Source organism: Ziziphus jujuba, chromosome 5 (assembly GCF_031755915.1).
Source record: "Ziziphus jujuba cultivar Dongzao chromosome 5, ASM3175591v1".
NCBI lineage: Eukaryota > Viridiplantae > Streptophyta > Magnoliopsida > Rosales > Rhamnaceae > Ziziphus > Ziziphus jujuba.
Window position 1 is genome coordinate 27730721 of NC_083383.1, and position 27154 is coordinate 27757874.

The 27154-nt window shown below is 33.9% G+C and overlaps 1 pseudogene; it reads right to left on the reverse strand.

Moving 5' to 3' along the window:
* Positions 1-9190: 9190 nt before the first annotated feature.
* Positions 9191-17821, reverse strand: LOC107421488 (protein NRT1/ PTR FAMILY 5.10-like; annotated as a pseudogene).
* Between the last annotated feature and the right edge of the window lie 9333 nt (positions 17822-27154).

Below are 27154 nucleotides of genomic sequence, written 5' to 3' on the forward strand. Positions count from 1 at the left end.
TGCGATACCAGATGGTTTTTCGGTGCAAGCTCTCGAGAATGGAACGAAAAGGCGGTCATAAATGGGAATGAAAATGATATAGACAACACAAATGAAGGTCAGAAGGTAAGCAGCAGGAATATCCAACCCCGAAACAATTGTTCTATGCATGGTAGTATCTTGCTTGATGAACCAAGTTTAGGCCTGTGCACACAAAATTGAATAAACCAAGCATGATCCCCATATTGAAACAAGCCTAAGTACAGCCTTTGCTTCTTCAACATCATCAATGCTAATAGGCTTCTCATATGTTGCAAGCAAGGCTTTGTTTGAGGAACCTGTCCAATTTTGTACGGACAATTAAGATATCCGAATTATACAAATGGTGTTTGATAGCTAAGTAAAGTAAAATTTCTTTATTATCCCAAAAAAAAAAAAAAAAAAAAAAAAAAAGTAAAATTCCTCTGCTTTTTTTTTTTTTTTTTTTGGGGTCATTTTCAACATATATACCTTATACATGTTACTTTTAACTTTAATTTAGAAAAATTACTAATTACTCTCTCAATTTTCAAGCTATGTCCATATGACCCTGCATTTTATATTGAAGTAAATTATCCCCCTAAACGCATCATGTCAAATTATCCCATTTTAAAATTTTTTGGTCCAAATTTTACGAAATTGATTGACTACAACGGAAATTGATTTCTTGTACCAAAATATATTTGTATATATATATATATATGTATATATGTTGAGATTTATAATTTTTAATCGAAATTAATAAAATTGAGAGATAATACTGATAACAAATATTTTTGATTAATTTTTCTACCAATTTTGTTGCTGAAAAAGTTGTAGTTTTGACATGGTTTATTAACATAACCAATTAATTTGAATGATATTTTGTTAGTTTGGTAGGAGGCTTACTGTATAAGCGACTGTAGCTGCCAAATTTTCATCTAAATCATGGTGGTCTTTCTTTTCATAAATTAAATCGTGATGCTCTTTATTGATTGACGTAGAGCACTAATTTGCTGTAGAGCACTGAATTTTCATCCAAAGTGCAAATTTTGGATGCTCATTCTAAGCCGTGGGATTAGTGAAACGTTCCAGGTGGCTTCCCTTTTGGAGAAGAAAGGTTTAGATAAGGCCAACAAAAGAAATGGTGTTATAGCTGGATATTGTGTGGCTCTTTTCCCAATAAGTAATATCAGAGCTTTGGTTATTATTTTGATATTTTTTTTTTTATAAATTAAATGGAAAAATTAAGGGATCTCATTCAACGACAAAATTGACAATTTTAAATTACACAATTTAAAAGTCTCCCAAAAAAAAAATTATTATTAAAAGATACAGTCAGATCAAACAACATTGATAATGTCAATTGGGAAAAATTAAACACACAAAAAAAAAAAAAAAAAAAACTGCTGAAAAAATTAAATAATGGATTGACAACAGCGGTCATGACTTAGTTGCACTGGAAATCAATACCCATAATTTATGAAAAGTTCTGGAACAAATGTGCCAGATTAAAAAAGCTTTGTGAAGTTAAAAAATCAATATGGAAGTCTTGGGGTAGAGTATGTAAAACTCAATTTATTAATTAAATTGTCACTTTCTACTCATATTGTTCTCAATTTAATCATCGATTCATAAAAGATGATATAGTCAAATCAAGCAACATTGGTGATATCATTTAGGAGAATTTAAACATAACAACGATGGAAAAATCAAGCAATGGGTTGACATTAGTGTCTATGACCTAGTTGCTCAGGAAATCAATACCCATAATATATGCAAGACTTTAGAACGAATGAGCAAGATTAAAATTGGTCAAAGATGAAAAATCTTACAATAACTAGAAAAATAAAGCAATGGGTTGACAATAATGTCTATGACTTAGTTGTATAGGAAATTGATACCCATAATTTATGCAAGACTCTGGAACAAATGTGCAAGATTAAAATTACTCATAGATGAAAAAGCTTATAAAGTTAAAATATCAAGATAGAAGTCCTATCGTAGAGTATGTAACATTCCTTCTCCATTGGCGTATTTGTGATGAGCTTAAGAGCTTCCTACAGGGTTATTCATCCTTTGGTTGCTCACATCTAAGCATTCTTAATTGAAGGGCTTGAAATGCTCTTGCCTAAGCACATTTAATTTCAAAGTTTTTTAAAATTCTGAGCCAACTACTCTGAAAAGGCTTCATCATCTTTGAAAAAGTTTTGGTGTTATGAGAGTGACTATTATTATATTTGAATAATTTTCTGATCTACATCTAGGTGATGTGGGATGGAAACCAAGTAACCTACTAGTGTCCCGCACTCATTTGCATTGGTCGTCACAATCCACCTTCCTTTGAACCCAGCATTCTCGCTGGCACATTTCTGATCATATACAAGCTCTGATGCAATTTGTAACATCTCACTTCCATTGGGAAACCTGTCATTTTCTGTCGATATTATCTCCAATTTAGCTACAGCACTTGATAAGGGATTTTTTGTTCAAAACTTTCCAAAAGATTACCCATCCTTGAGTTGCTCTCCTTGAGCACCTTTAACTTTGAAATTCTTTCGACCTTGAAGTCAACCACTCTAAAAAGATCTAGTGTTATGAGAGTAACGATTATTATGTTTGAATCATCCCTTGATATATACATGAGCAATATGGGACTGGACACTAAGTAGTGTTCTAGTGGTCATTATAAAGTATGTGAGCAACTTCAAGGATTTGTTGGACCAACTTGGAGCATTTTAGATGACCTTCGATGATGAAGTACAAGCATTGATATTAATGGGTTTGTTGCTTGATAGTTGAGAAACACTCGTTTAGTAATTCTACTTTTGATGGAAAAGTTACTATGAAGATGGTACCTAACAACATAAGGAATGAAGAGAACAGGAGGAAAGAGCAAGGGATAAGTTTAAAGTCTCATGTACTTGTTTTTGAAAAAAGAGGAAGAAACAAAAGTTGAAACTCAAAGAACAGTGACAATGATGGTCATGATGACATGTCATAAGGGAGTTCCAAGCCAAGGAAAGAGATTATATGCTTTAAGTGTCGCAAGCCATGCCATAAGAAGTTTCAATGCAGACAGTGGAAAAGATAGCAGAACAAGAAAAGAGGTGATGAGGATAATACTACTGTCATAGTATCTAATGGAGATGTCACTATCATTTGTGACAATGGCTTGATAAATCTAACTCACAATGATTCTCAATAGGTTATTGATTACCATATATGTTTTCTGCGACTTTTTCACATCATATTTTAGTAGTTAGTTTGGCTATGTGAAATGGAAAAAGATGTAGAATGCAAGATTGCAGGCATTGGAGATGTATGTTTGGAGACCAACATAATGATGCAACTTGTTAGTGATGAATATCATAAAAGTTCTTGGTATTCGCCTTCACCTAACATTCATAAGTGTACTTGATAATGAAAGCAACCAAAACTATTTTGGTGAAAGAAGATGGAATCTCACTAAAGGATATTTAATTGTAGCGAAATGTATAAAATCTCATTCTTTGTATATGCTACAAGCAAAACAACACGGAGTTGTGAATACAACTGATGAATCTTCCTTTAAGCCATAGCATATAACGTTTGGGTATGTGAGTGAGAAAGGGATGCGAATTTTATCTAAGAAGCATGGAGTTCTTGCTTTGAAGAATGTAGACTTGAAGGTATGTACACACTACATAATTGGCAAGCAACACAAAATTGCATTCAAAAGTTTTTCTCCTTCTAAAAAAACTAAAATTCTAGATCTGCTGCATTTTGATGTCCGTTCTACACAGTGCATGGAAGCAAAGGGCCGTTTACAGAGTACTATAGAGTTCATGGAATCATATTAAAGAAATCTATTTAAAAAATACCATAGTATAACTAATAGAACTTGCTTTGAGAACCCTTCAGAACCTTTCAATGGACTTTGGATGGTCCCACCTAGAGAAGTCCTAAAAATAAATTCTTAGAGAAAACCCAGTAAAACCTCGCTCAAATGATGGAAAACATGCAATAAATAAATAATACACCGATCTATAAAGATAAAACCACAACAACATACAAGTTTCCAATAATAGTTGACAATCATAGTCCATTATACTATCGGTCATTATCATATAAATATATTAGAATTGCTATTGTATTTACAATTTAAATCAGAATATTTTAAAAGTATTTGTAAATTTAAGTTATACAAGTGATGTAAGTAAGTCTAGGAAAAATAAAGATAAATATGAAAAGATAAACATTCGTGCTATTGTGAAAAGCATGGAATGACAAGTGATGCTCGAGGTAGTCTGTCCGCTAACTATTTGGATAGAAGAGAACAAAGTAAAAACTAATAAAACATGAAATAAAAATATCTCAATGAGTGGCACAGTATAACTGTAACAGTTCAGACCATCCGCATGAGATATTGTTTGCTTTGGGCCTAGCCCGTACCATTTTGTCAAAACGCATTTCAGTGGTTAGGGGTCCCACCCCTTCACCTACCAGTCCCACTGGCCCGGGCCTCCCAGGCCTAACCGAGATACTGTCCACTTTGGAAGCAAGGTGGTGAGTCCAAACCTTCCCCTTACAGGTTTAAACGCGTCTCAAGGGCAAGGTATCTACACCCTCTTATAAGGCATGCTTCGTTTCCCTTTCTAACCGATGTGGGACTTCACGCTCCACCCCCTTTGGGACCCAGCGTCCTCGCTGGCACACCGATCCGGGAACTGGCTTTGATACCAACTGTAACAGCTTAGACCACCCGCATAAGATATTGACCGCTTTGGGCCCAGCCCGTACAGTTTTGTCAAAACGCGTCTTAGTGGTTAGGGGTCCCACCCTTTCACCTGCCAGTCCCACTGTCCCGGGCCTCCCAAGCCCAACCGAGATACTGTCCGCTTTGGAAGCAAGGTGGTGAGTTCAAACCTTCCCCTCACAGGTTTAAACGCGTCTCAAGGGAAAGGTATCCACACCCTCTTATAAGGCATGCTTCGTTCCCCTTTCCAACGGATGTGGGACTTCACAATAACAACAAATAATATTTTATTTATGTAAATATTTTTCTCAAGATCTCCGTACCATTCTTTTAAAAAATTCTCCTTTTAAAATCATTTCATAAAATCTAACTTGTATTCCAAGTTAAAATTATAAGGCATATACTTAAATACTATAAATCAATAAATCATTTAAATATTATAAACAATACAAACATGCTTTAATTACTGGTCATAAAACAATATAAATTTATTTATAAAAATAATTATGAGAAATATTGTAAAACCGCAATAGATTGAAAAATCAACAATGTACCATTTGACACATTTAGTGCTACTAGATGTTGCACGGTGTTTCAGAACACCACTAATAGTAAGGAAAGAGGGAAAAAAAAAAAAACTATAGGGTGAGCTTATCTCATGGGCCTTAATATCTTAAAGGTGACATGGCAAGAAATAAACCATGGGAATAATTTATCTTATAACCCTTAGCGTACTAACAATATTGTGGCAGTAGAAAAACCACAAGAAAAACTCATCTTATGACCTTTAATGTACTTAAGGCATTATTGCAACATAGCGTGTTAGTAACATAACAACAGATCCGAGAAAGTATACATAAATACTTTTTTTCCAAAACATAAAGTATATATAAACGATTTTTTCCAAATCATACTTTCTCATTTTTTTGTAATCAAATACCATACCATAAGCAGAAATTTAATATTCAAATCCAACCATTTATTTAAATATTCCAAAAAATCCAAATTACCATTTCATACCAAAACGTACAAACTAACAGCGAAATATATATTGCCGTAAACCATTTTTAAGTCTCTTTAAAATAAAAGATTTAAACATGCTTAAAAATAAATCATTTTTAAACCACTTTCTCAAAAGCAATTATTTCACAGAGGATTGAACATCAATTCAAATATCAAGATTCATAAGGTTATTATAATTTAAAATCATTTAAAATCTTATAAAAAATTCACATAAAATGATAACATATATATGTATATGTCTATATAAATATATAAGCATAAATAAATATTTTAGTTCTTAAAACTATATAAAATATTCAAACCATATCATTATTATACTAGTATGCCCAAAACCATTTAAAAAATATAAATCATTCATAGATATCACTGATGCTCACTTCGACTCCTTCATAGGGTCATCTCTAGGCAAAATATGGGTGTCTGTAATATAATAAAATATTTTGCAGGATTCAAAAACTAAGCCAAAGTAATTGTTGCATACGAAATGTCTTAAAATAATTTATACAATCATAAAATTATATAAATTTGATACCAAATGGTTTAGTTATAATATGAACCTTTTAAATCTTTTACCCAAAATTGAAGTTTTTGTCCAAACGCTACTTTTATAAAATTGAATTTTCTATTTATTCTAATAACATCTAAGAACATAATTCTAATACAAATTTGATCCTAAATTGTCCACACACAGTCCAATTTTGCATAGTATTTAACAAATTGATTGAAAAATGAAGATATATTCAAATGTTGTCCACAATTAACAAATAATATATCAACAAAATTCCATGAGATGGGTATCATATTTGTATATGTATCTTGATCTTGAAAGTCTCATCAGTGACCAGAAAGCTCATATGAAACTCTAATCAAGTTTGATATTGATAGATCTCTTAAAATATAAAGGATTTTGATAAACAGAGGCAAGATTCAAGTTCAGAAGGTCCAAAATGATGGAGAAAGAGGTATGAGTCGGATTGAAATGGCTGAAAAATGGCCAACCCATCAAAAAACCTATGGGTCACTATGGTAGGATTCGCCAGCATGATCTAGGTTTCTCTAGTGGCAGATTAGCTTGAAAATTAAAGGCTAAGGTCACGGTTGGGTGGGCTACAATGGTATCCATCATGCCTTCTAATGCTAGAAGTGATGAGATTGGCTTGACCCAATTTGGGATGAAAACGGGTCGTGGGATTCAAATCGAGAACTTTCGGATTTGATGATGGAAATTTTGCAATTTGTTCATTGTTTAGCCTGCTTTCAAAGACATTGATATGATAATGATGTTCAAAACATCTTGAAACCATCACTTTTTAACCGTAACTTAGAATTTAGCATGCCGGCGTCCTATGAACTTGTATCATCAAGTTCTACATAATGGTATACGGATTAAACCAAATCTTGACTTTGAAAATGTCAAACTTGGGATCCACATAAGATTCACTTGGTCAAACCCAGTCAAATTTGTATAACAAGAGTATTTTGGTATAGTTTATTACAATAAACAAGGTTGTAGAGAAAATGAATTGCACGATAAACGATAGGTTAGGTGTATGCTCTCTCTTGCGAAGCTATCTATCTCTTTCTAGGGGAAGGTAATGAAAATGAAAATGGACCTTACTAATCGACCACCTTCTATTCCCTTGGATGGTGATGTACCATAAAAGGTTTGGACATGAAAAAAAAAAATGTTTCTTATGACTACTTGAGGGTGTTTGAATGTCGGGCGTTTGTGCATATCTTTATAGATGAATGAACAAAGCTCGATAGCAGAGCAAGGCAATATCTTCATCAGGTATGGCCATAAAAGAATTTGGCTATAGATTCTATTCATAGGTAAGTCATCAAAAGCAAAAATGGTTTATTCTTTGAAGATGAAACCATTGAAGACTTTGAGAAAAATGAAAAGCCAAAGTTTGTCGATGAAGAGATATTTGTTCTAACTCATCAATCTACGAGACATGACGATAATAAATAAGATGTTCAAGAAGATGATGATAATGTCAATATAGATGATAATTCTACAATTAATAAGCGTATAGATGTAGATGAGAATGAAGATGAGAATTCTCTGAAGCCAACGGTTGAGCTTCAATTAAGAAGATCAACTAGAAAGAGACAACCTTTCAGTTTGTATCTACCTCATAATCATAGGATAATCATTGGTTAGGGAAGAGCTTGAAAGTTACCGAGAAGCCATGACAAACAAGAACGAAAGCAATTGAATAGAAGCCATGCAAAAAGAGATGGAATCCTTGCATGAGAACCATTTATGTTTTGGTAATGAAAAATCAAATTTACATAGAAGCACATATGTACATAGATTTCAAGAGCTCTCCTCCATGTAAGTCGTGAAAGGTAGTTTTGTTAAGATAGACTCCTACGCACAGAAGTTTATGGACCCACACATTGCAAACACTCCAAGTGAAAGACTTGAAGACCAAGTCAATAAGTCTCCGAAATCAAGCAGCTTATGGACCAAATTTTAGTCCAATTATTCTTCTATAAATTGGATAGCCAAGCATTACAATATAGAAATCCAAGTGAAGTAAGCTAGCAAGTGAAGCTTTCGCAGTGTAAGTAGCAAGAGTTCAATAAGAAGGTGAGAAAAAGAAGGAAAAAAAAAAGAAAAAAAAAAAAAAGAGAAAAGGTAGTAACCTCTTTTTATTATACTATTGGATTTTTCACATACCTTTTCTCTCTATCTCTATTTCCAATCTCTCACATCTTGCACTGCCAAAGCTTCACTTGCTAGTCTACATCACTAGGGTTTCTGGATTGTAATGCTTGGTCTCCGAAGCTTTCACTTGGAGTGTTTGAAACCACATATTTTTATAGTCCTCCACACGGAGGTGTGTCTCATCTCAACGCATATATCCCATGTTTAAAAGACATAAAAATTTTATTACAATTATATCATTTTTTTCTGTTATATATTCTATACATTTACAAAACATAGCTATTGAATCTTGGGAAATTGCATCGGTTGAAAATACTTATCAAGAATTAATTTTCCTTAGAATTTTGATATTTTTTAAATGGGACTTAGAGAAAAAGGCTATAAAAATTTATAGAATTTTTTTAAAACATACAATTTGTTACCGTTCTTTTTTATCATTATTAAGATTAACATCAATATATTATGAGGCAATTTAATTAATTAAAAATTCACATTTTCATTTTTATTCTTAGTTTGGAAAGTCAAAATATAATTAAATATAACCAATTAGTATTTATCATATTATCAATAGATCCAAATACTGATCATCACTGATGTTGATAGCAAAACTCTAATTTATGACTTGGCATTGATAATTCATTGGAGGTGCAAACAACACGAAAGGACATAAAAGATTCCAATAGGCTAAAAAGGATCATTCATTCAAAATGGGACACAATATACATAATTAATTAATTAAATTGGGATTCATAAAAAATAATAATAATAATTAAATTGAGATCCTCAAATGAATTATAATTTATAAGGTTTATGCCCTGTTTGGTTGTAGATAATCCCTTCCTCTGATAATTTTGTTTTCTTTTGCTTTGTCCCAATGCAAATGGGGACAAATTCGCAATTATATTAATGTGTGCGTCTTCCCTTGTATATATAAGATCTTGTAAAATATAAATATACAGCAAATCCTATTGCACTAAATCCACCAAGTAGCCAATAAAAGTAATCAAGGTGTGCTCTGTTTAGATTGTTAGAGAACCAAGTATTAGGCCTAGTTAATCGGTCAATGATTGAGACCAAAATGCTGCTTAAAAAGTTCCCCACACCTAATATACTAAGGTATAGGGCTAGTCCTATGCTCCTTAACTCATTTGGAACCTGATCATAGAAAAACTCTTGCAGACCAACATAAACAAAAACATCACTTATTCCCAACAATAGGTATTGAGGTACCAACCACCACAAACCCATTGGAATCGTTGCGCTTGGCATATCAACTAGACCATATTGTTGAGCCATTTTTAGCCTTTTCATTTCGATTAGAGCAGCAACAATCATAGACAGGGTAGATATAAACAACCCTGTTCCTATTCTCTGTAGCATTGTGATGCCGGAAGGTTTTCCAGTGAAAGCTCTTGCTAATGGAATGAAAAGGCGGTCGTAAATGGGAATGAAAATAAGAAAGGCAAGGCATATGAATGACTGAAGGTAAGCAGCCGGTATTTCGAACCCCGAAATGATTTTTCTATCCATGGTTGTACCTTGCTTGACAAAGAAAGTTGAGGCCTGTGCGGACAAAATTGAATAAACCAAGCACGATCCCCATATTGGAAAAAGTCTAAGTACGGCCTTTGCTTCTTCAACCTCAGAAATGATAACCAGGTTCTCATCTTGTCCAAGCAATGCTTTGTTGAGAAACCTGTCAAATATTTTGCATGTATAAATTATAAGATCCAAATTATACAAACGGTGTTTTGATTTTATGTAGCAACTTGATTGCCTAAGTAGAGTAAAAATCCTAAATTTTTGACAATTTCGAACATAGTAATGTATATTAGGAACACATATGGATAGAAACTTTTCGATCTGTTCATTTTCGGAGTAAGTTTTGCAGGGACGAAAAGATTATGATTTTTACTTCCAAAAAAAAATGTTTTCCTTATATATATATATATATACGTAATGGAGATAGAAGAATTTAAATTCTAGCTTTTTGAATGGTCTATCCCTGAGATACCATGAAAGACAATAGTTGTTGTGGTCATTTGACATTTCAAAATATTGACCAAATAAGTGTTAATTTTATTTCAATATGGTAAAATTCACACTTTCTAAATAATATTTATTTTCAATTTTAAAGATAAACTCAAAGCAGCAGGCCTTACTTGAATTGTTGAGAAGGTTGGAGAGAAATGTCTTGACTGGCCAGTATTGTTGATGGGCTTGTTCGCCGGTTTCTAAATGCTGCTCCGAACACTCTGCCAATTCTCGCAAATGGGCTTTTCTTGTCTCGAATTATAGCATTGTACCTATAAGTTGTACTTCCAAGCAAGAAAAACAACTAGTGCAATGAGCATCACAATGCAAGGGATTCCAAATCCCAAAACCCAACTTAGGTTCTCTTGTATGTAGCTTACAATCAAATTGTTGTGGTTCTCTGACCACTTTAGAGAAGAAATATGAGAAGAAAAATAAAAGAATTCTATTAATCTCTTAAAAATAGAATACAAAAATAAAAACTTCTCTCATGGAGGATTCTCACGTGGAACCTCTCTCTGCACTCTCCAATTCTCTCTGGAATTGCTCACTCTTCTCTCAAGCTCTCTCTGGAACTTAAACACTCTCTCTCTCGGAGTTTTCTCTCAATATTCCTCACTTGGGATAATATTGATGCTCTCTTGGCTTGTGTTTCATGCAACGGTAAGGAGCCTATTTATAGGCTTACAAGGCCACAATTTTCAATAGCTTAGCCCACAATTGTTGATCGGTGCAGCAATGGTGTCAACAATGGTGGCTGTCAACAATGGTGGCTGTGGTTGGTGAGGCTGTGGTTGGTGAGGCTGTGGTTGGTGCGGCTGGACTTCACAATTCTCCCCCTCCAGCCGCATTTAAAACTGATGGTCATCTGCCATCTATTCCAGCTATGTCTCTGCATAGCTTCAGCTTCTCTTGAGCAACAACTTTTGTTAGCATATCTGCTGGATTCTCTTTTGTGTGGATCTTCATCAGTTTCAGTAACTGTTGATCTATTACTTCGCGTATCCAATGATAGCGGATGTCAATGTGCTTTGTACGGGAATGATACATTGAGTTTTTGCTCAAATCCATGGCACTTTGGTTATCACAATGTATCTTGTAGTCTTCTTGCTTGATGTCCAATTCTGTGAGAAAACGCTTTAACCACAACATTTCCTTACCCGCTTCCGCTGCGGCAATGTACTCTGCTTCAGTAGTGGATAAAGCAACACACTTCTGCAATCTTGACTGCCATGACACAGCTCCCCCTGCAAAAGTGTAGAGATAACCTGATGTAGACTTTCTATTATCAAGGTCTCCGGCCATATCTGCATCTGTATAGCCTTCTAAGATTGGATCACCTCCCCCGTAGCACAAGCACAGTTTCGATGTACCTTTAAGATACCTGAGAATCCATTTGACTGCTTCCCAGTGTTTCTTTCCAGGATTTGAAAGAAATCTGCTCACAACACCTACTGCATGAGCAATGTCTGGTCTGGTACACACCATTGCATACATCAGACTTCCTACCGCTGAAGAATATGGTACTGAGACCATCTCCTCTATCTCTTCTTTGGATGAGGGGCACAATCTCTTACTCAACTTGAAATGATTTGCAAGTGGAATGCTGACCGGTTTGGCTTTATCCATGTTGAATCTCTTTATCACCCGTTCAACATACTTCTCTTGAGATAGCCATAACCTTCTATTCTTCCTGTCTCGGATTATTTGCATTCCCAAAATTTGTTGAGCTGGTCCTAAGTCTTTCATATCAAAGGACTTAGACAATTCTTTCTTCAGCTTACTAATCTTCATTGCATCTTGTCCAACGATCAATATGTCGTCCACATATAGCAAAAGTGCAATGAAGTTTCCACCTGAAAATTTTTGAATATAAACACACTGGTCTGCTGCAGTCCTTTTATAGCCTTGACTCACCATCAACGAGTCAAACTTCTTATACCATTGTCTTGGTGCTTGCTTGAGGCCATACAAGCTCTTCTTTAGCTTGCATACGAGGTTTTCTTTCCCTGAAACCTCAAATCCTTCTGGCTGCTCCATGTAGATTTCTTCATGTAAATCACCGTGAAGAAATGCTGTCTTCACATCCATCTGTTCAAGCTCTAGGTTTAGACTTGCTACTAAACCAAAAATGACTCGAATTGAAGTCATTTTTACCACTGGTGAAAAAATCTCATCAAAGTCAATTCCTTTCTTCTGAAGAAATCCTTTGACTACCAATCGGGCTTTATGTTTCACCACCTTTCCGCTGCCATCTTTCTTGAGCTTGAACACCCATTTATTCTTTAGTGCCTTCTTTCCTGTTGGAAGCTCAACCAACTCATAAGTATGATTTTTCTGCAAGGATTCCATCTCATCTTGCATTGCTTGCAGCCACTTTTTCTTCTCTTGATGAGAAACAGCTTCCTGGAAACTCTCTGGCTCCCCTTCTTCAGTAAGCAGAATATACTCAGATTCTGGAAATCTCTTTGATGGAATTCGGCCTTGCTCAGATCTTCGAACTTGTAAACCACTGGTTTCAGGAGGTGTACCATCATCTGACCACTGTGATGGCCCTGCAGCTGCTTGAGAGGATTGAGTCTCCCCCTGCTCATTATCCCCTTCTTCCTCCTGGTCTGCTTCTGGTATATCTTCATGCACCTCATTATCCTCTGTGGCTATTTGTGCTGGTGCTGGATTAGGACAAAAATTCTCGGCACTAGAACTACAATTAGGAGACATTCTGGGCTTTTCAATGTCTTCCATTTTCTGGTTTTCATGGAATACTACATCCCTGCTTCTAATAACCTTCTTTGTTTTCGGGTCCCATAACCTGTATCCGAATTCTTCGTCTCCATATCCTATAAAGATGCATGGAGTAGATCTTGCATCGAGCTTCTGTCTAAGCTCCTTGGATACATGTACATAAGCTATACAACCAAACACTCTTAAATGAGAGTAGGAGGGAATCTTATCCGACCACACTTTCTCCGGAATTTCAAAATTCAACGGTACTGACGGAGATCTGTTGATTAAATAGCAGGCAGCACGAACAACTTCTCCCTAGAATGGCTTTGGCAGCTTAGCCATACTGATCATACTTCTGACCTTTTCCATAATGGTTCGGTTCATTCTTTCGGCTATTCCATTATGTTGTGGGGTACGAGGGACCGTCTTCTCATGTCGAATGCCGTGTCTTCTGCAGTAGGCATCGAACTCCTTGGAAGTATACTCGCCTCCATTATCTGAGCGGAGACATTTCAGCTTCTTTCCTGTTTCACGCTCTACCATGGTATGAAACAGTTTGAAGTAATCCAATACCTGGTCCTTTGTCTTCAAGAAATATACCCACACCTTCCGAGAAGCATCATCAATGAAGGTCAGGAAATACTTGTTGCCACCTAATGATTCCACCTCCATGGGACCACAAACATCAGAGTGCACCAGACTAAGCAACTCTGATCTTCTCAATGCAGAGGAACTGAAGGAGACTCTATGTTGCTTACCAAACAAGCAGTGATTACAAGGATCTAGCGCAGCATCCTTGCAAACAGTGATAAGCTTCTTCCTTGCCAAAGTGGACAATCCTTTTTCACTCATGTGACCGAGTCTCTGGTGCCACAGATTTTGAGACGCCTCTCCTTCTGCAATATTGAGGCTGTCTGCACATATCTTCACATGAGTCTTGTACAACGTTCCACAAATATGTCCTCGGGCGACAACTATGGCACCTTTCGTCATTTTCCATGTGCCTTTGCTGAAGTAGTTGTCATAGCCTTGCTTGTCTAAGGCTGCTCCCGAAAGTAGATTAAGCCGAAGGTCTGGAACATGACGGACATCCTTCAAAGTGATTGTACAACCAATATTCGTTTTTATCTGAATATCACCAGTTCCCATAATCTTTGCGAAACTGGAATTTCCCATCTTTACCGTACCAAAGTCTCCTGCTTTGTACGTTTTGAAGAAATCTCTATGTGGAGTGACATGGTAGGATGCTGCAGTATCGACTACCCACTCAACATCTTGGGTTGATATATGAAGGCATGTCTCTTCTTCGGTGGAGCAGAGCGCCACTTCTCCTGTACAAGTGACTAGTGTCTCTCCATCCTTCTTCGGCTGATTACCTTGGAGTCTCTGCTCTCTCAACAACTTTCTGCAGTTCTTCTTCATGTGACCCTCCAGGCCACAATGATAGCACTTATACGATGATTTTCTGCCGTCTGTAGATCTGCCTCTGCTCTTGCTCCTGCCTCTCCCCCTATCTCGACCACCTCTTTGCTGTCTTCCTCTCTCTGTGACGAGGGCATGTGACTGATCCATGCCAATGTCCTTTCTCCTGGCCTCTTCATTAAATAGGGCATCCTTAACCATAGACAGAGTAAGTTTGCCATTCGGGGCCGAATTGCTGAGAGAGACTACCAATGTCTCCCAACTGTCTGGAAGAGAGCTTAGAAGTAGGAGGGCCTGATCCTCATCCCCTAGTTGGTAATCCACAGCAGATAGTTGATTTACCAAGCTCTGGAACTCACTGGTATGCTCGGCTACAGAAGTTCCACTCTGTAATGTGAGATGTACCAATCGCTTAAGCAACAGGGCTTTGTTCCGAGCAGTCTTGGCCTGGTACATGTCCTCCAATTTTGTCCAGAGGGCATATGCATCCGTTTCCTTCGCTACATGATGGAAGACACTGTGGTCGATCCATTGCCTGATCTGACCGATCGTTTTCTTGTTTAATTTCTTCCATTCTGCTACTTTGCTGGGATCGGGGTTTTCGCCTTTAGCTTCTATAGGATCAAACAGATCCTTACAATTGAGGAGATCTTCCATCCGAGGTCTCCAAAGTGTATAATTTGTGGCAGTGAGCTTAACCATAGCTCCCGAAGATGATTCTTCCATTGACATTATGGCTTGACCAAAATTGGAGCTGAATTTGGCAAAACGGAGTTAACCGTTGCGTCCGGAACGGCCGAAAATGGTGGACTTGACTCTTCCGGGGTCAAAATATAATTACCAAAAATTTTGGGGCAAAACTGTAATTGCACAAAATATCTGGGTCAACCTGCAAATACAGAAACTATAGGGGTCAATCTGTAATTTCCAATCGTTTAGGGGCTGCACCGTAATTTCAGAAAACTATAGGGGTCACTCTGTAATTTCCAATAATTCAGGGTCTATTCCGCAATTTCAGAAAATACAGGGGTCAATCTGTAATTTCTAATACTTCAGGGGCTGTTCCGTAATTTCAGAAACTATTGATGACGTGGCAGATGGTGCTGACGTGGCGACACGTGGCAGATGACGTGGCTGACGACGTGTTGGCTTGCGTGGCAGATGACGTGGCAAGGGTGCGCTGACGTGGCTGATGACGTGGCTGCTGACGTGGTCGTCTTCAACCTCTAGACGGCGCGTGCGGCGCGTGGGCGCGTGAACAGTTGCAAAAAAATTTCAGTCGGCGCGTGGAACGTCAGTTTTCTCTCCGGCTAACTTCGTTGTTCTCCTCTCGTCGAGTACTGTCACCTGAGATTGTCAAATTAATTATTTGAGCAACTTTCCGAAACACCAACTTGAAGAACAGTGGCTCTGTTTCTTCAAATTTTGAACCCAAGCTCTCGACCTGGGGCTCTGATACCACTTGTTGTGGTTCTCTGACCACTTTAGAGAAGAAATATGAGAAGAAAAATAAAAGAATTCTATTAATCTCTTAAAAATAGAATACAAAAATAAAAACTTCTCTCATGGAGGATTCTCACGTGGAACCTCTCTCTGCACTCTCCAATTCTCTCTGGAATTGCTCACTCTTCTCTCAAGCTCTCTCTGGAACTTAAACACTCTCTCTCTCGGAGTTTTCTTTCAATATTCCTCACTTGGGATAATATTGATGCTCTCTTGGCTTGTGTTTCATGCAACGGTAAGGAGCCTATTTATAGGCTTACAAGGCCACAATTTTCAATAGCTTAGCCCACAATTGTTGATCGGTGCAGCAATGGTGTCAACAATGGTGGCTGTCAACAATGGTGGCTGTGGTTGGTGCGGCTGTGGTTGGTGCGGCTGGACTTCACACAAATTGGTTAGTATAGATCCCCCACATAGACCGAAATTCCACCAATTGAAGAATGAACTTTTGGCTTTGGATTCCTCTGAATCTTGTTCATCAAATTGGTCCGCTCCAAGTGCTTGGACACATGGCCTGTGTCCACCTTGTGCTACTGCCACTAGGTATAGAGAAAAGAAGAATAGTATTACTTGGAACAAGGTGGGGCACGTGGTTTTGTCATTTTTGCAGCTCACTGAAGGTAGTGTGGCTGAGAGAATCAACAATCCAAGTCCCTGGAATTACAATTTTACCGATATTATAATAAGTTAGAAAATTGCGAATTTCCAAACAAATGGTTCACGGTTATTTCAAACGAGTGTAATACACACAAGTTTTGATATATGAATTTATATATGGTTTGATGAATGAAATTATTTTTCACAAATAAAAATTTAGTTTAGCAAGTTTTTCCAAAATAGTTAATTGATAGAAATTTAATCTAATTAAATACACATGTATAAAATTGAACAATGGTAAAATGAAAATGCTGATAATTACAGAAAAAAAAAAAAAAAAGATTCATGAGAAACATTTTAAGTGTTGGACGTAACTTTTAACTCACCTGTCCCATTAATAGGCTGCTAACATATGTATCAAAATCCATCAAGCAATTAAAGCAAATAGCTAAAAATATTCTTGTAATTAGATAAAAAAAAATTTCTGACGGAGAACACAAAGCACATAACCTATTATAATATATATATATATATATACATACATACATATAAAATAATGTTATAAATGTTACTAATTAAGATTAATGTAACAAAAGAAAAATCCAAGATGAGGACAAACCAAAATGTAAAGCAGAGAAGCCATGATGATGGTGCGGTAGCGCCCAAGATAAGAATCCGCTACAAAGGCTCCCAACAGAGGCAGCAACATTGCCGTTCCGGTCCATGCATTTACGTTCTCCGCCGCCGTAGCCGTCGACTGTCCGAGTGGTCCAGTCAGATAGTTTATCAAGTTGGAGCTGATCCCGAAGTATGCAAACCTCTCTGCAACCTCCACACCTACATATATGTAACATATAATTTCCGGCTATATTATATATAATTTATTAGATATATTACTTGAATTATATTAAATTGGACGTCTGACACCCAGCATAAGCATAAATAGAACTTTTACCTATGATGAAAACTGCAGATCTCCAGCCACCGGAATTGGATCTCAGGACAGGCCGGCCTTGATAGTCAACCACACCCTGGACTATGATGTTGTGCGTTGAGCTTTCATCTCCACCGCCAAAAGTACTTGAGGCACCGGAAAATGCCATTTTTTGGTCTTCAAGTTCAGAAGTAGAAACAAGACTTGCTGTAGGTAGGAGACATACTTAATATATATGTGCACGGTAAGCTATCAGTGAGCCATGATAGCTAATTTTGTGTATAGAACACATTTAAGTGATTATTCTGTGTATTTCATTAAAAACAAAAATGAAGTGACTATTGTGGTTTCACAATGTTGGTTTATTTATTGATTTTATTTATTTATTTATATTATATATTAAATCTCTCTAGTTAATTAATATATTTTATCCTAGAAATCTTTACTTTACATTTATGTGGGGTCCATATTTTACGCATGAAAAGCATGGTGCGACTTCGAGAATTTATATAATTTATATATATATATATATATATATATATGTATTCTTTCGCTGAACAAAATTTAGATGCTTTTACAAAGATGATTTTGAGAAGCATTAGGACGGTAGCTTTTCAGATTCAGATTTTAGTTTCTTTCCCACAACTATCACTAAATACCAATTTTGACCTTAACTACTAAAGCTAATAATAATTCTTTAAATGTTTAGTTGTATAACAAATTAGCTTTGATACATTAAATATTTTTTTCCCTTTAACATAGTTGTGGTGAATAAATAAGTATTATATTAAATGAAAATTTAATAATATCATAAATAGTAATGAAAATAAGAATTGTTTTTTACAATATTATGATAACAATACTAATAAAGATATAATAACAATCAATGTCCTTTATAGTCATTATATATACAATTTATAACAATAAAACATTATTATTTTTCAAATTGCTTCAATTTTAATTTAAAAAAGTACACTAGTTTTGAAACACATGTTTGCCTAACACTTAGCGAACTGTTTTTTCATATGATTTTCTTTTTTTTTTTCAATACAGATAAAATTGATTTATTTTGAAATTACAGCAATATCAGACCAACCCTTTTAGGGGGCTTAGCGATAATTGTGGCCTGTAAATTGGGTGTGGATTAGAGGTGAGCATAAATTAATTTGAACCAATCAACTGAAATGGTTCAGTTTGTATTTTGACTTATGATTAGTTTGGTTAAGATAAATTTTAGCCCCAAAAAAAACTGAGTCAAACCGGCTATGTATAAAATTATTTAATATTTTTATCATAATTAATAATATTTTAAATATATGTTTAGTTTTTGAATCACTAGGTTTAATATATTGATGGTGTTATATTCAAATTGCTTACAATATTTTTTTAAACCGACCAAATCAAAGGATTTTTGGTTTGATTTTGAGTTTTTGACTTGTGATCGATGTAGTTTGGATAAAATTTTAATCCAAATCAAATCGAGCATAATCATCTATGTATATAATTTTTTAATATTTTTATATTCAAATATATTTTAAATATATTTTTTTGTTTTAAATTATTTAGTTTAAAATATTAATTGTGTTAAATTGAAATTGTTTAAAAAAAGTAATAATATGTTTTCAACGAAATTATAAAAAAATTAGAAAGAATTAGAAAAGGTGAAAAATCGTAAAGATAGGGTATTGGGTGAAAACGCCAACCTTACCAAATTAGTCAACATCAACGATGGTTTGTTCAGCTTAGTTTGATTTTTTTGTAATGATTAGAATCCGTTCAATTTATAAGATATTAATTAAACATTGGCTGAATCGAATTGACACACACCTTTAATTTGGAGTACTTAATTATTCATCAATAATAATAATAATAATAATATTATGGGTAACACTAATTTGTGTGATCACGTAAGCAAATTAATATTATAAATAAATTAAATAATCGGAAAGTTTGTACTGTATCTTTCACAACCACTAATAATCACGTTGGAACATTTTATTCTCAAATAATATTGTAATTAAATATAATGTCACATGATAGTGTATGAATGGTTGAATTAATCGTATTAAATAAAAAATAATTGGAGAAGGGTACGCAGAAAAAAATTATGTTTATTTTTGAAAGTTACAACGTCATTTTCATTTCATTGTCAATTTGACATTGTTAAATTAATTTCTATAAAATTGAATTTGACAAATTATTGGGTATTTGGGCTCTTATATATAACCCAAACATATAAATTTCCTTATGGAAAAGAAGACCGCATATAAAAAGAAAAAGGAAAAAAGAAGAGCATACCTGAAAGGAAAAGGGAAAGAAGAAGACCGCAAGACATGGTTCGGGCCATTATGGAAAAGATTGAGACTGTTAAACAATTTATTCGACAAAGCGATTGATGTCTATTTCTACAAAACGAACAAACCAATTACATTACGCTTTCTCTGTTGCTTAGAAATTCTTTTGCATTATGTAAAAGGTGGATCCGGATAATTTACTTTTCTTGTTTTTTTTTTCTATTCCTTTCTACCACTGATTTGATAAAAAAACAAATAAATGAAATAACTGCATGAGAATAAGAATAAAGAAAGGTTTAATCGTATATTAGTACCTTAAAGTTTTAGATTTGTGCAAATTGAAATAGATTGGAATTGGACAAATTAAACTTTTAAATTTCAAATTTGTAATGAATCAATAAAATTAGTTAATGGTTAATTTTACCGTTAAATATTGTTATTCGTTTTTCAACAAAAAAATAAAAAATTATTTTAAAAAAAATATACTTCTTATGTTTTTCATTTTATATTTACGATTTTTTATTTTAAAAATTATACCAATTTCTATTTTGTTTTAATTAAAATTCCAAAGAAACTAAAACTAGACTGAAATTTAAAGTATATAATTGGAATTTTTGGTCTAATCAAAATATTTTTATCAGACAAAAAATAAAAAATATTTTTTTGGCCCAAGATTAATAATACATTTTTATGCCCAAAATATAAGAAAATTAGACCAAAATAAATTTTAGAAAAAAATAGAAATAAAAATAAAATTGGAAATAATAAAAAATTTTATTAGAACAAAAATTTAATTATAATTTTATTAGACCAAATATTAATAATAATTTTTATGCCCAAATCTTTAAAAAATAAAAAAAAAATAAGACCAAAATAAAAAAACAAAAATTAGACAAAAAAATAAAAATAAAAATAAAAACTAAATTGGAATTTTTCACTAATCAAAATCTTTTTATTAGACCAAAATTAATAACAATGTTTTACTCCCAAACCATAAAAAAAAATTAAAAATTAGAAAAAAAGTAAAATAATATTTTAGTTTTTATTCTTTTTTTATTTTGGTATGATAAAAATGATAAAAAATAAATTTATCGTTTTTTTTTCTTTGGTCTAATAGTTTATTTTCATTATTTGTTTATAAAAAAAAACTATTTTTATTATTTTTAGATTCTTATCTTTTGAGCAGGATTCTATTTTTAATTTTTCTATACTTATTTATTTCTTATAAAAATCGAGTAATTAGGAAGTAAGTGTAGGTAGATCTACTACCATTTTCTTGTTAAACCAAAATAAAAAATCATAAAAATTAAAAGTTATTTTATTTTTTATCTAATTTTTATTTTATTTTTTTATGGTTTGGGCATAAAAAAAATTATATTTACTTTTTGGTCTATTAAAGTTATTTTATTTAATTTTCGTTCTATTTTTAAATAGATTAGAATTTCAATTTTATTTTTATTTTTATTTTTTATTCTAATTTTAGGCCTAAAATATTTAAATTATTTGGAATTTTAATTTGAATAAAATAGGAATGGATACAATTTTTCAAATAAACAAATATATATATATAAAATGGAAAAACAAGTAATTTAATTTTTTTCAAAAAAAGATTAATTTATTTATTTTTTGATTGAAAAGCAAATTAAAACATCAGCATTGCATTATCTAACAGCAAAATTAGTTCCTTAACTCAATTGAACCGATTGGCAGTAGTTTAAAAGTTTAGACTTCAAGTAATGGAATTTCAAATTTTAGAATTCAATTCACACGACTATTAAAATTGAAAGTACTAATGTACACTTAACCCATAAAGAAAATTCAACAGGAGACCTTCATTTGCACGAAATCATAATAACTATACTAGGAGTTTTTGTTTTCCTAAAACAATATCAAATTGTATTTAGTGATAAAGCCACTGTTTATATTCTTCTTCGTTACAGACTTCAGAAATAAACAGCACTGAAACCGATATTGGAGCAAAATATATGATATGTGTCCTCATTCTTTTTTATAAATGTAATATCTAGCATAATACAAGAAGGCAACAAACTGCACAAATCCCAGCAAGTAGCCAATAAAAGTAGTCAATGTGGGCGCAAGTTAAACTAGTAGAAAACCATCTACTTCACCAATCGCACTAGTAATTTGGTCAATGGCTGAGATGAGAAAGCCGCTTAGTAAGCTCCCCACACCAAGATTACTGAGGTAGAGTGAGATTCCCATGCTCCTCATTTCAGTTGGAACTTGTTCCGAGGAAAACTCCTGCATACCAATCAGGGAAAAAACATCTGTTATGCCTAACAAAAAGTATTGAGGAACCAACCACCACATGCTCATCGGAACAATGGCATTTGGCATATCGACCAGATCATATTGTTGAGCTGTTTTAAGTCGTTTTTTTCTCAGTGATAGCTGCAAATGCTACTGTCAGAATTGATAACATTATCCCTGCTCCAATTCTTTGTAGTGTTGTAATACCAGATGGTTTCTTGTGAATGAACTCGCCATTGGAATGTTATTTATAGATTGAAGTGAACCAGCTAGTATTTCAAACCCAGGAATGATTTCTCTGTACATTGTAGCTCCTTGTTTAATAAAGTAAGTTGAAGATTGTGCGCAAACAATAGCGAAAACCACGCATGTGTGAAATTATATAGAAACACGTTTTGGTTGATGTGTTAGAAATCAAGACTTGCTTGTGAGGCCATTGGACTTTTTCTTGAAGCTTCTTGAGAGTTTGGACTTCCAATGTAAGCCTATAAATAGGCCATGACTAACCATGTAAAACAAGGCCCAATTAAGCCCATTGAAGTGTTTTTTGCCTATTTCTTTTTAACTCTCGGCCACTCCTCTCTTTTGTAATATCAATTAAATTGGTTAGTTATTTTTTAAAAATAGCCAAGCCTCCAATTCATTTTCCGCTATTATCTAACAAGATTTGGTATCATAGTTTTACTTTAACCCTTTCATAAAATACCCATGGGAGTTAGTAACCAACCAACTTTTAGTTATTCCCAAAATCTAATTCTCATTTTTACTGGTGAGAGTTATGATTTTTGGTGCATCCAAATTAAAACTCTTTTTATCTCACAAGATTTGTGGGATATAATTGAAGAAGGCCATGATAAGTCTGCTAGTCCAGAACAACTACTGTCATAGATGGAAATAGCAAAGAAGGAGTAGAAGTAAAACATCGAAAAGCTGCATAGCATTGTTGTTCATTTAACAAGGGGTAAGCAAAAATATCTTCCCTAGAATATCAAATGCAATAAAATCTAAAACGACAATTCTGAGGCCATGAAAAAGTAATCTCCACTAAACTTCAAACTCTTTGGGGAGAATTTGATAATTTAGCAAAGAAAGATAATAAAACTATTCAAGAATTCTCTTTTAGAGCTTCTGCCATTATTAATCAAATAAGAAGTTATAGAGATACTATCGCTCATAAAAAAATTGTAGAAAAAATATTAAGATGTTTGCTAGCAAAATTCGAGCATATTGATGCAGCCATAGAAGAATCCGAAGATTTGAAAACTTACTCTTTGGATAAATTAATTGGCCCTCTCGAAGCACATGAAAAAAGAATGAGCATGTTTTCTAACCAACTTGTGGAGCAAGTATTCAAATCTGATTGCAATATCATAAAAAAGAATTCTGCAACCTCAACAAGTAGCTCAACAAGAAGAGGAGATTCCTTTAGAAGAAGATGTGAACATCAAAGCCGACGTAGAGGAGGAAGAAACAATTATGAGCAATAAAACTTCCCAGGTAATTCTAAACCTTATTGCATTATTTGCAAAGAACTTGGACATGAGTCGAAAGATTGTCTTTTTAAATGCAGAAAATGCAAAATTTCTAATCATTCACAAAGAGATTGTTACTATAAAGACATGCAAGAAATGAATGAAGTCAATTATTCTGAAAAGATTGAAGAAAGTCAAGTATTTTATTCATGCATGTTTGTTAAACAAGAATAAAAACATACATAGTATTTGGATAGTGGATGCAGTAGTCATATGATAGGTGATCCACAATTCTTTGCAAAGATAGATAAAAAAAATTTATTTGAAGTAAAGTTGGAGATGGAAAGTCACATGAAGTCAAAGGAAAAGGAGTAATAGCAATAAACTCCAAAGGAGGTAACTCTAAACTCATCTAGGATGTGCTTTATGTTTCTGGCTTAACATCAAATCTCTTAAATGTTGGCCAGTTACTTCGAAAGAATTATTTTGTAATTTTTGATGAAGAAGAAAGCACAATTATCGATAAAAATAAAAACATCATGTTGGCAAAAATAAAAATGAATCAAAATAATGTTTTTCCTCTTATTATGTCAGGTGATGAAAAACTAGCTTTTCAAAGTGAAAAATTGGATGAGTCATACTTATGACATTTACGATATAGGCATCTAAATTATAATGGCCTAAAATTATTAAAAGATAAAAATATGGTTTTAGGCCTACCTCCTATTGCCCACATAAATAAAGTCTGTCAGTGATGCATATATAGAAAAATGCAGAGATTGTCATTTTCCAAAAATACCTGAAGAGCAAAGGCACCATTAGAATTGGTACATTCTGATATATTTGCACCAACTCAAAGTCCATCTCTGAATGGAAGAAGGTATTTCCTTCTGTTTGTTGATGATTATACCCAAATGATATGGGTATATTTTCTGAAAGAAATTTCAGAAACTTTTTTGATCTTCCAACAATTCAAGGTTCTTGTAGAAAAGCAAGTCGGGAAGCCATTGAAGACACTTGGAACAAACAGTGATGGAGAATTCATTTATAAACCATTTATGAAGTACTGAAAGAAAAATGGAGTTCAAATATAGCTCACTATTTGGCAAACCCTGCAACAAAATGGTGTAGCAAAGTGCAAAAATAGAACAATTGCAAAAATTGGCCAGAAGCATGTTAAAGGAGAAAAGCCTTCCAAATGACTATTAGGCAGACGCAGTCAACATTACTGTCTACATTTTGAATAGATCTCCAAAAAAAGATGTCGGGAACAAGACTCCATATAAAACATGGCACAAACAAAAGCCCCAGGTATAACTTTTAAAAGTATTTGGATGCATAGATTATGCATATGTCCCATCACAATACATAAAAAAATTTGATGAAAAAGGAGAGCAATATATATTCTTTGGATACAACAGTAAGTCAAAAGGTTACCGACTATACAATCCAAAAACAACTAAACTAATAATTTCTAGAGATGTTATCTTTGACGAATCTGCAGCATGGAATTGGGAAAACACTCCCAAAACATAAGCAAAAATAATTGAAGAAATTTCTCTTTAGGATAAGTCAGATTCTTAACCAGTTTAAGAACCTGGTCCAAGTACAAGTCATCAAGAATCTCCAAGCCCAATCCAAATAATGGATATATTTTAAGATGATGAATCACCACCAAGAAAGGTACGCTCACTTGTAGATATCTACGAATCTACCAATATGGCATTTTTTTGCATGTGAGCTTCAAAATTTTGAAAAAGCTGCAAAAGAAGATAATTGGATTAAAGCAATGGATGAAAAAATTACAACAACTGAAGAGAGACATGGGAACTGGTGGATCTACCTGAATGCAAAGATGTTATTTGACTTAAATGGGTTTACAAAAACAAGTACAAAGAAGATAGAACAATTCAGAAGTACAAAGCACGGCTAGTTGTCAAAGGCTGTTTCGCACCAATTGCTCGAATGGAGACTGTTAGAACAGTTTTGGCATTAGCTGCTTAAATGGAGGTACCGGTCTAGCAACTGGATGTCAAATCCACCTTTCTTAATGGAGAACTCAAAGAGAAAGTATACGTGGAACAACCATTGGGTTACATCATCAAAGAACAAAAAAACAAAGTCTTACGATTAAAGAAGGCATTATATGGACTAAAGCAAGCACCATAACCTTGGAACAGCAAAATTGATTCATACTTCAAACAAAATGAATTTCAACAGAGTCCAAGTGAGCCTTTCTTATATGTCAAAAAAGAACGTACGCAATATATCCTCATTGTCTACTTGTATGTCAATGATTTGATTTATACTGGTACTAATCCAAATATGGTAGAAGAATTTAAAAGTGCAATGATGAAAGAATATGAGATGACAAATCTTGGCCTAATGAAATATTTTCTTGGCATTCAAGTTCAACAAGTAAAAGGAGAAATATTTAAGTGATCTTCTCAGAAGGTTTGGTAGGGATAACTGTAAATCGGTATCCACACTAATGGCAATAAATTAGAAGTTACGTAAAGATGATGGCACAGAGAAAGTTGATGCCAAACCTACAGAAGCTTAGTTGAATGCCTCATTTATCTAACAAATATCAGGTCGAATATTGTCTTCGTTGTCAGTTATGTTTCCAGATTTATGCATGAGCCAAGTAAAAATCACTACACTGTAGAAAAGAGAATTCTTTGCTATCTACAAAGTACCAGAAAGCTTAGAATTAAGTATGCCAAAGAAATAGACAACAAGCTCATTGGATATATGGACAGTGATTGGGCAGGCTCCATAGATGATAGTAGAAGCATCTCAGGATATTTATTTTGTTTGGGTATAAAACCAATTTCTTGGTCATCAAAGACGCAAAGGACCATGGCATTATCTTCAGCAAAAATAGAATATATATCTGCTACAAATGCAGCAAGTGAAGCAGTATAGCTCAAAAGAATTTTATCAGATATGCAACATGAAGAAACTGCTCTAACAATTGTCAGGTGTGATAATATCTCAGCAATAGCAATGAAAAAAAATCCAGTATTCCACAGCAGGATAAAGCACATGGAAATTTGAAATCACTTCATTAGATATTTGATCAAAGAAGAAGAAATTAAACTTGAATTTGTCAATATATCTAAGCAACTAGCAGATATTTTTACAAAGCTGACAACAACAGAAAAGCTAGAAGACTTCAAGAACTTTGCCAAATTTACAAATTAAGAGGGGGTGTTAAAAAGTTAAATAATAATTATAATAAATAATTTACAATTTCATGGTAAAGTCGGCAACACAAGAAAAGTTTGATTTAGATGCTTCATGGTTAAGAAAGTATTTTACTAAGTAGCTTGAGTTGGCAGTTTTCTATTGGGTAGATTTAGGTGGCAATATTTTGTGAAACTATATAGAAACATGTGTTGGTTGATGTGTTAGAAATCAAGACTTACTTGTGAGGCAGTTGGACTTTCTCTTGAAGCTTCT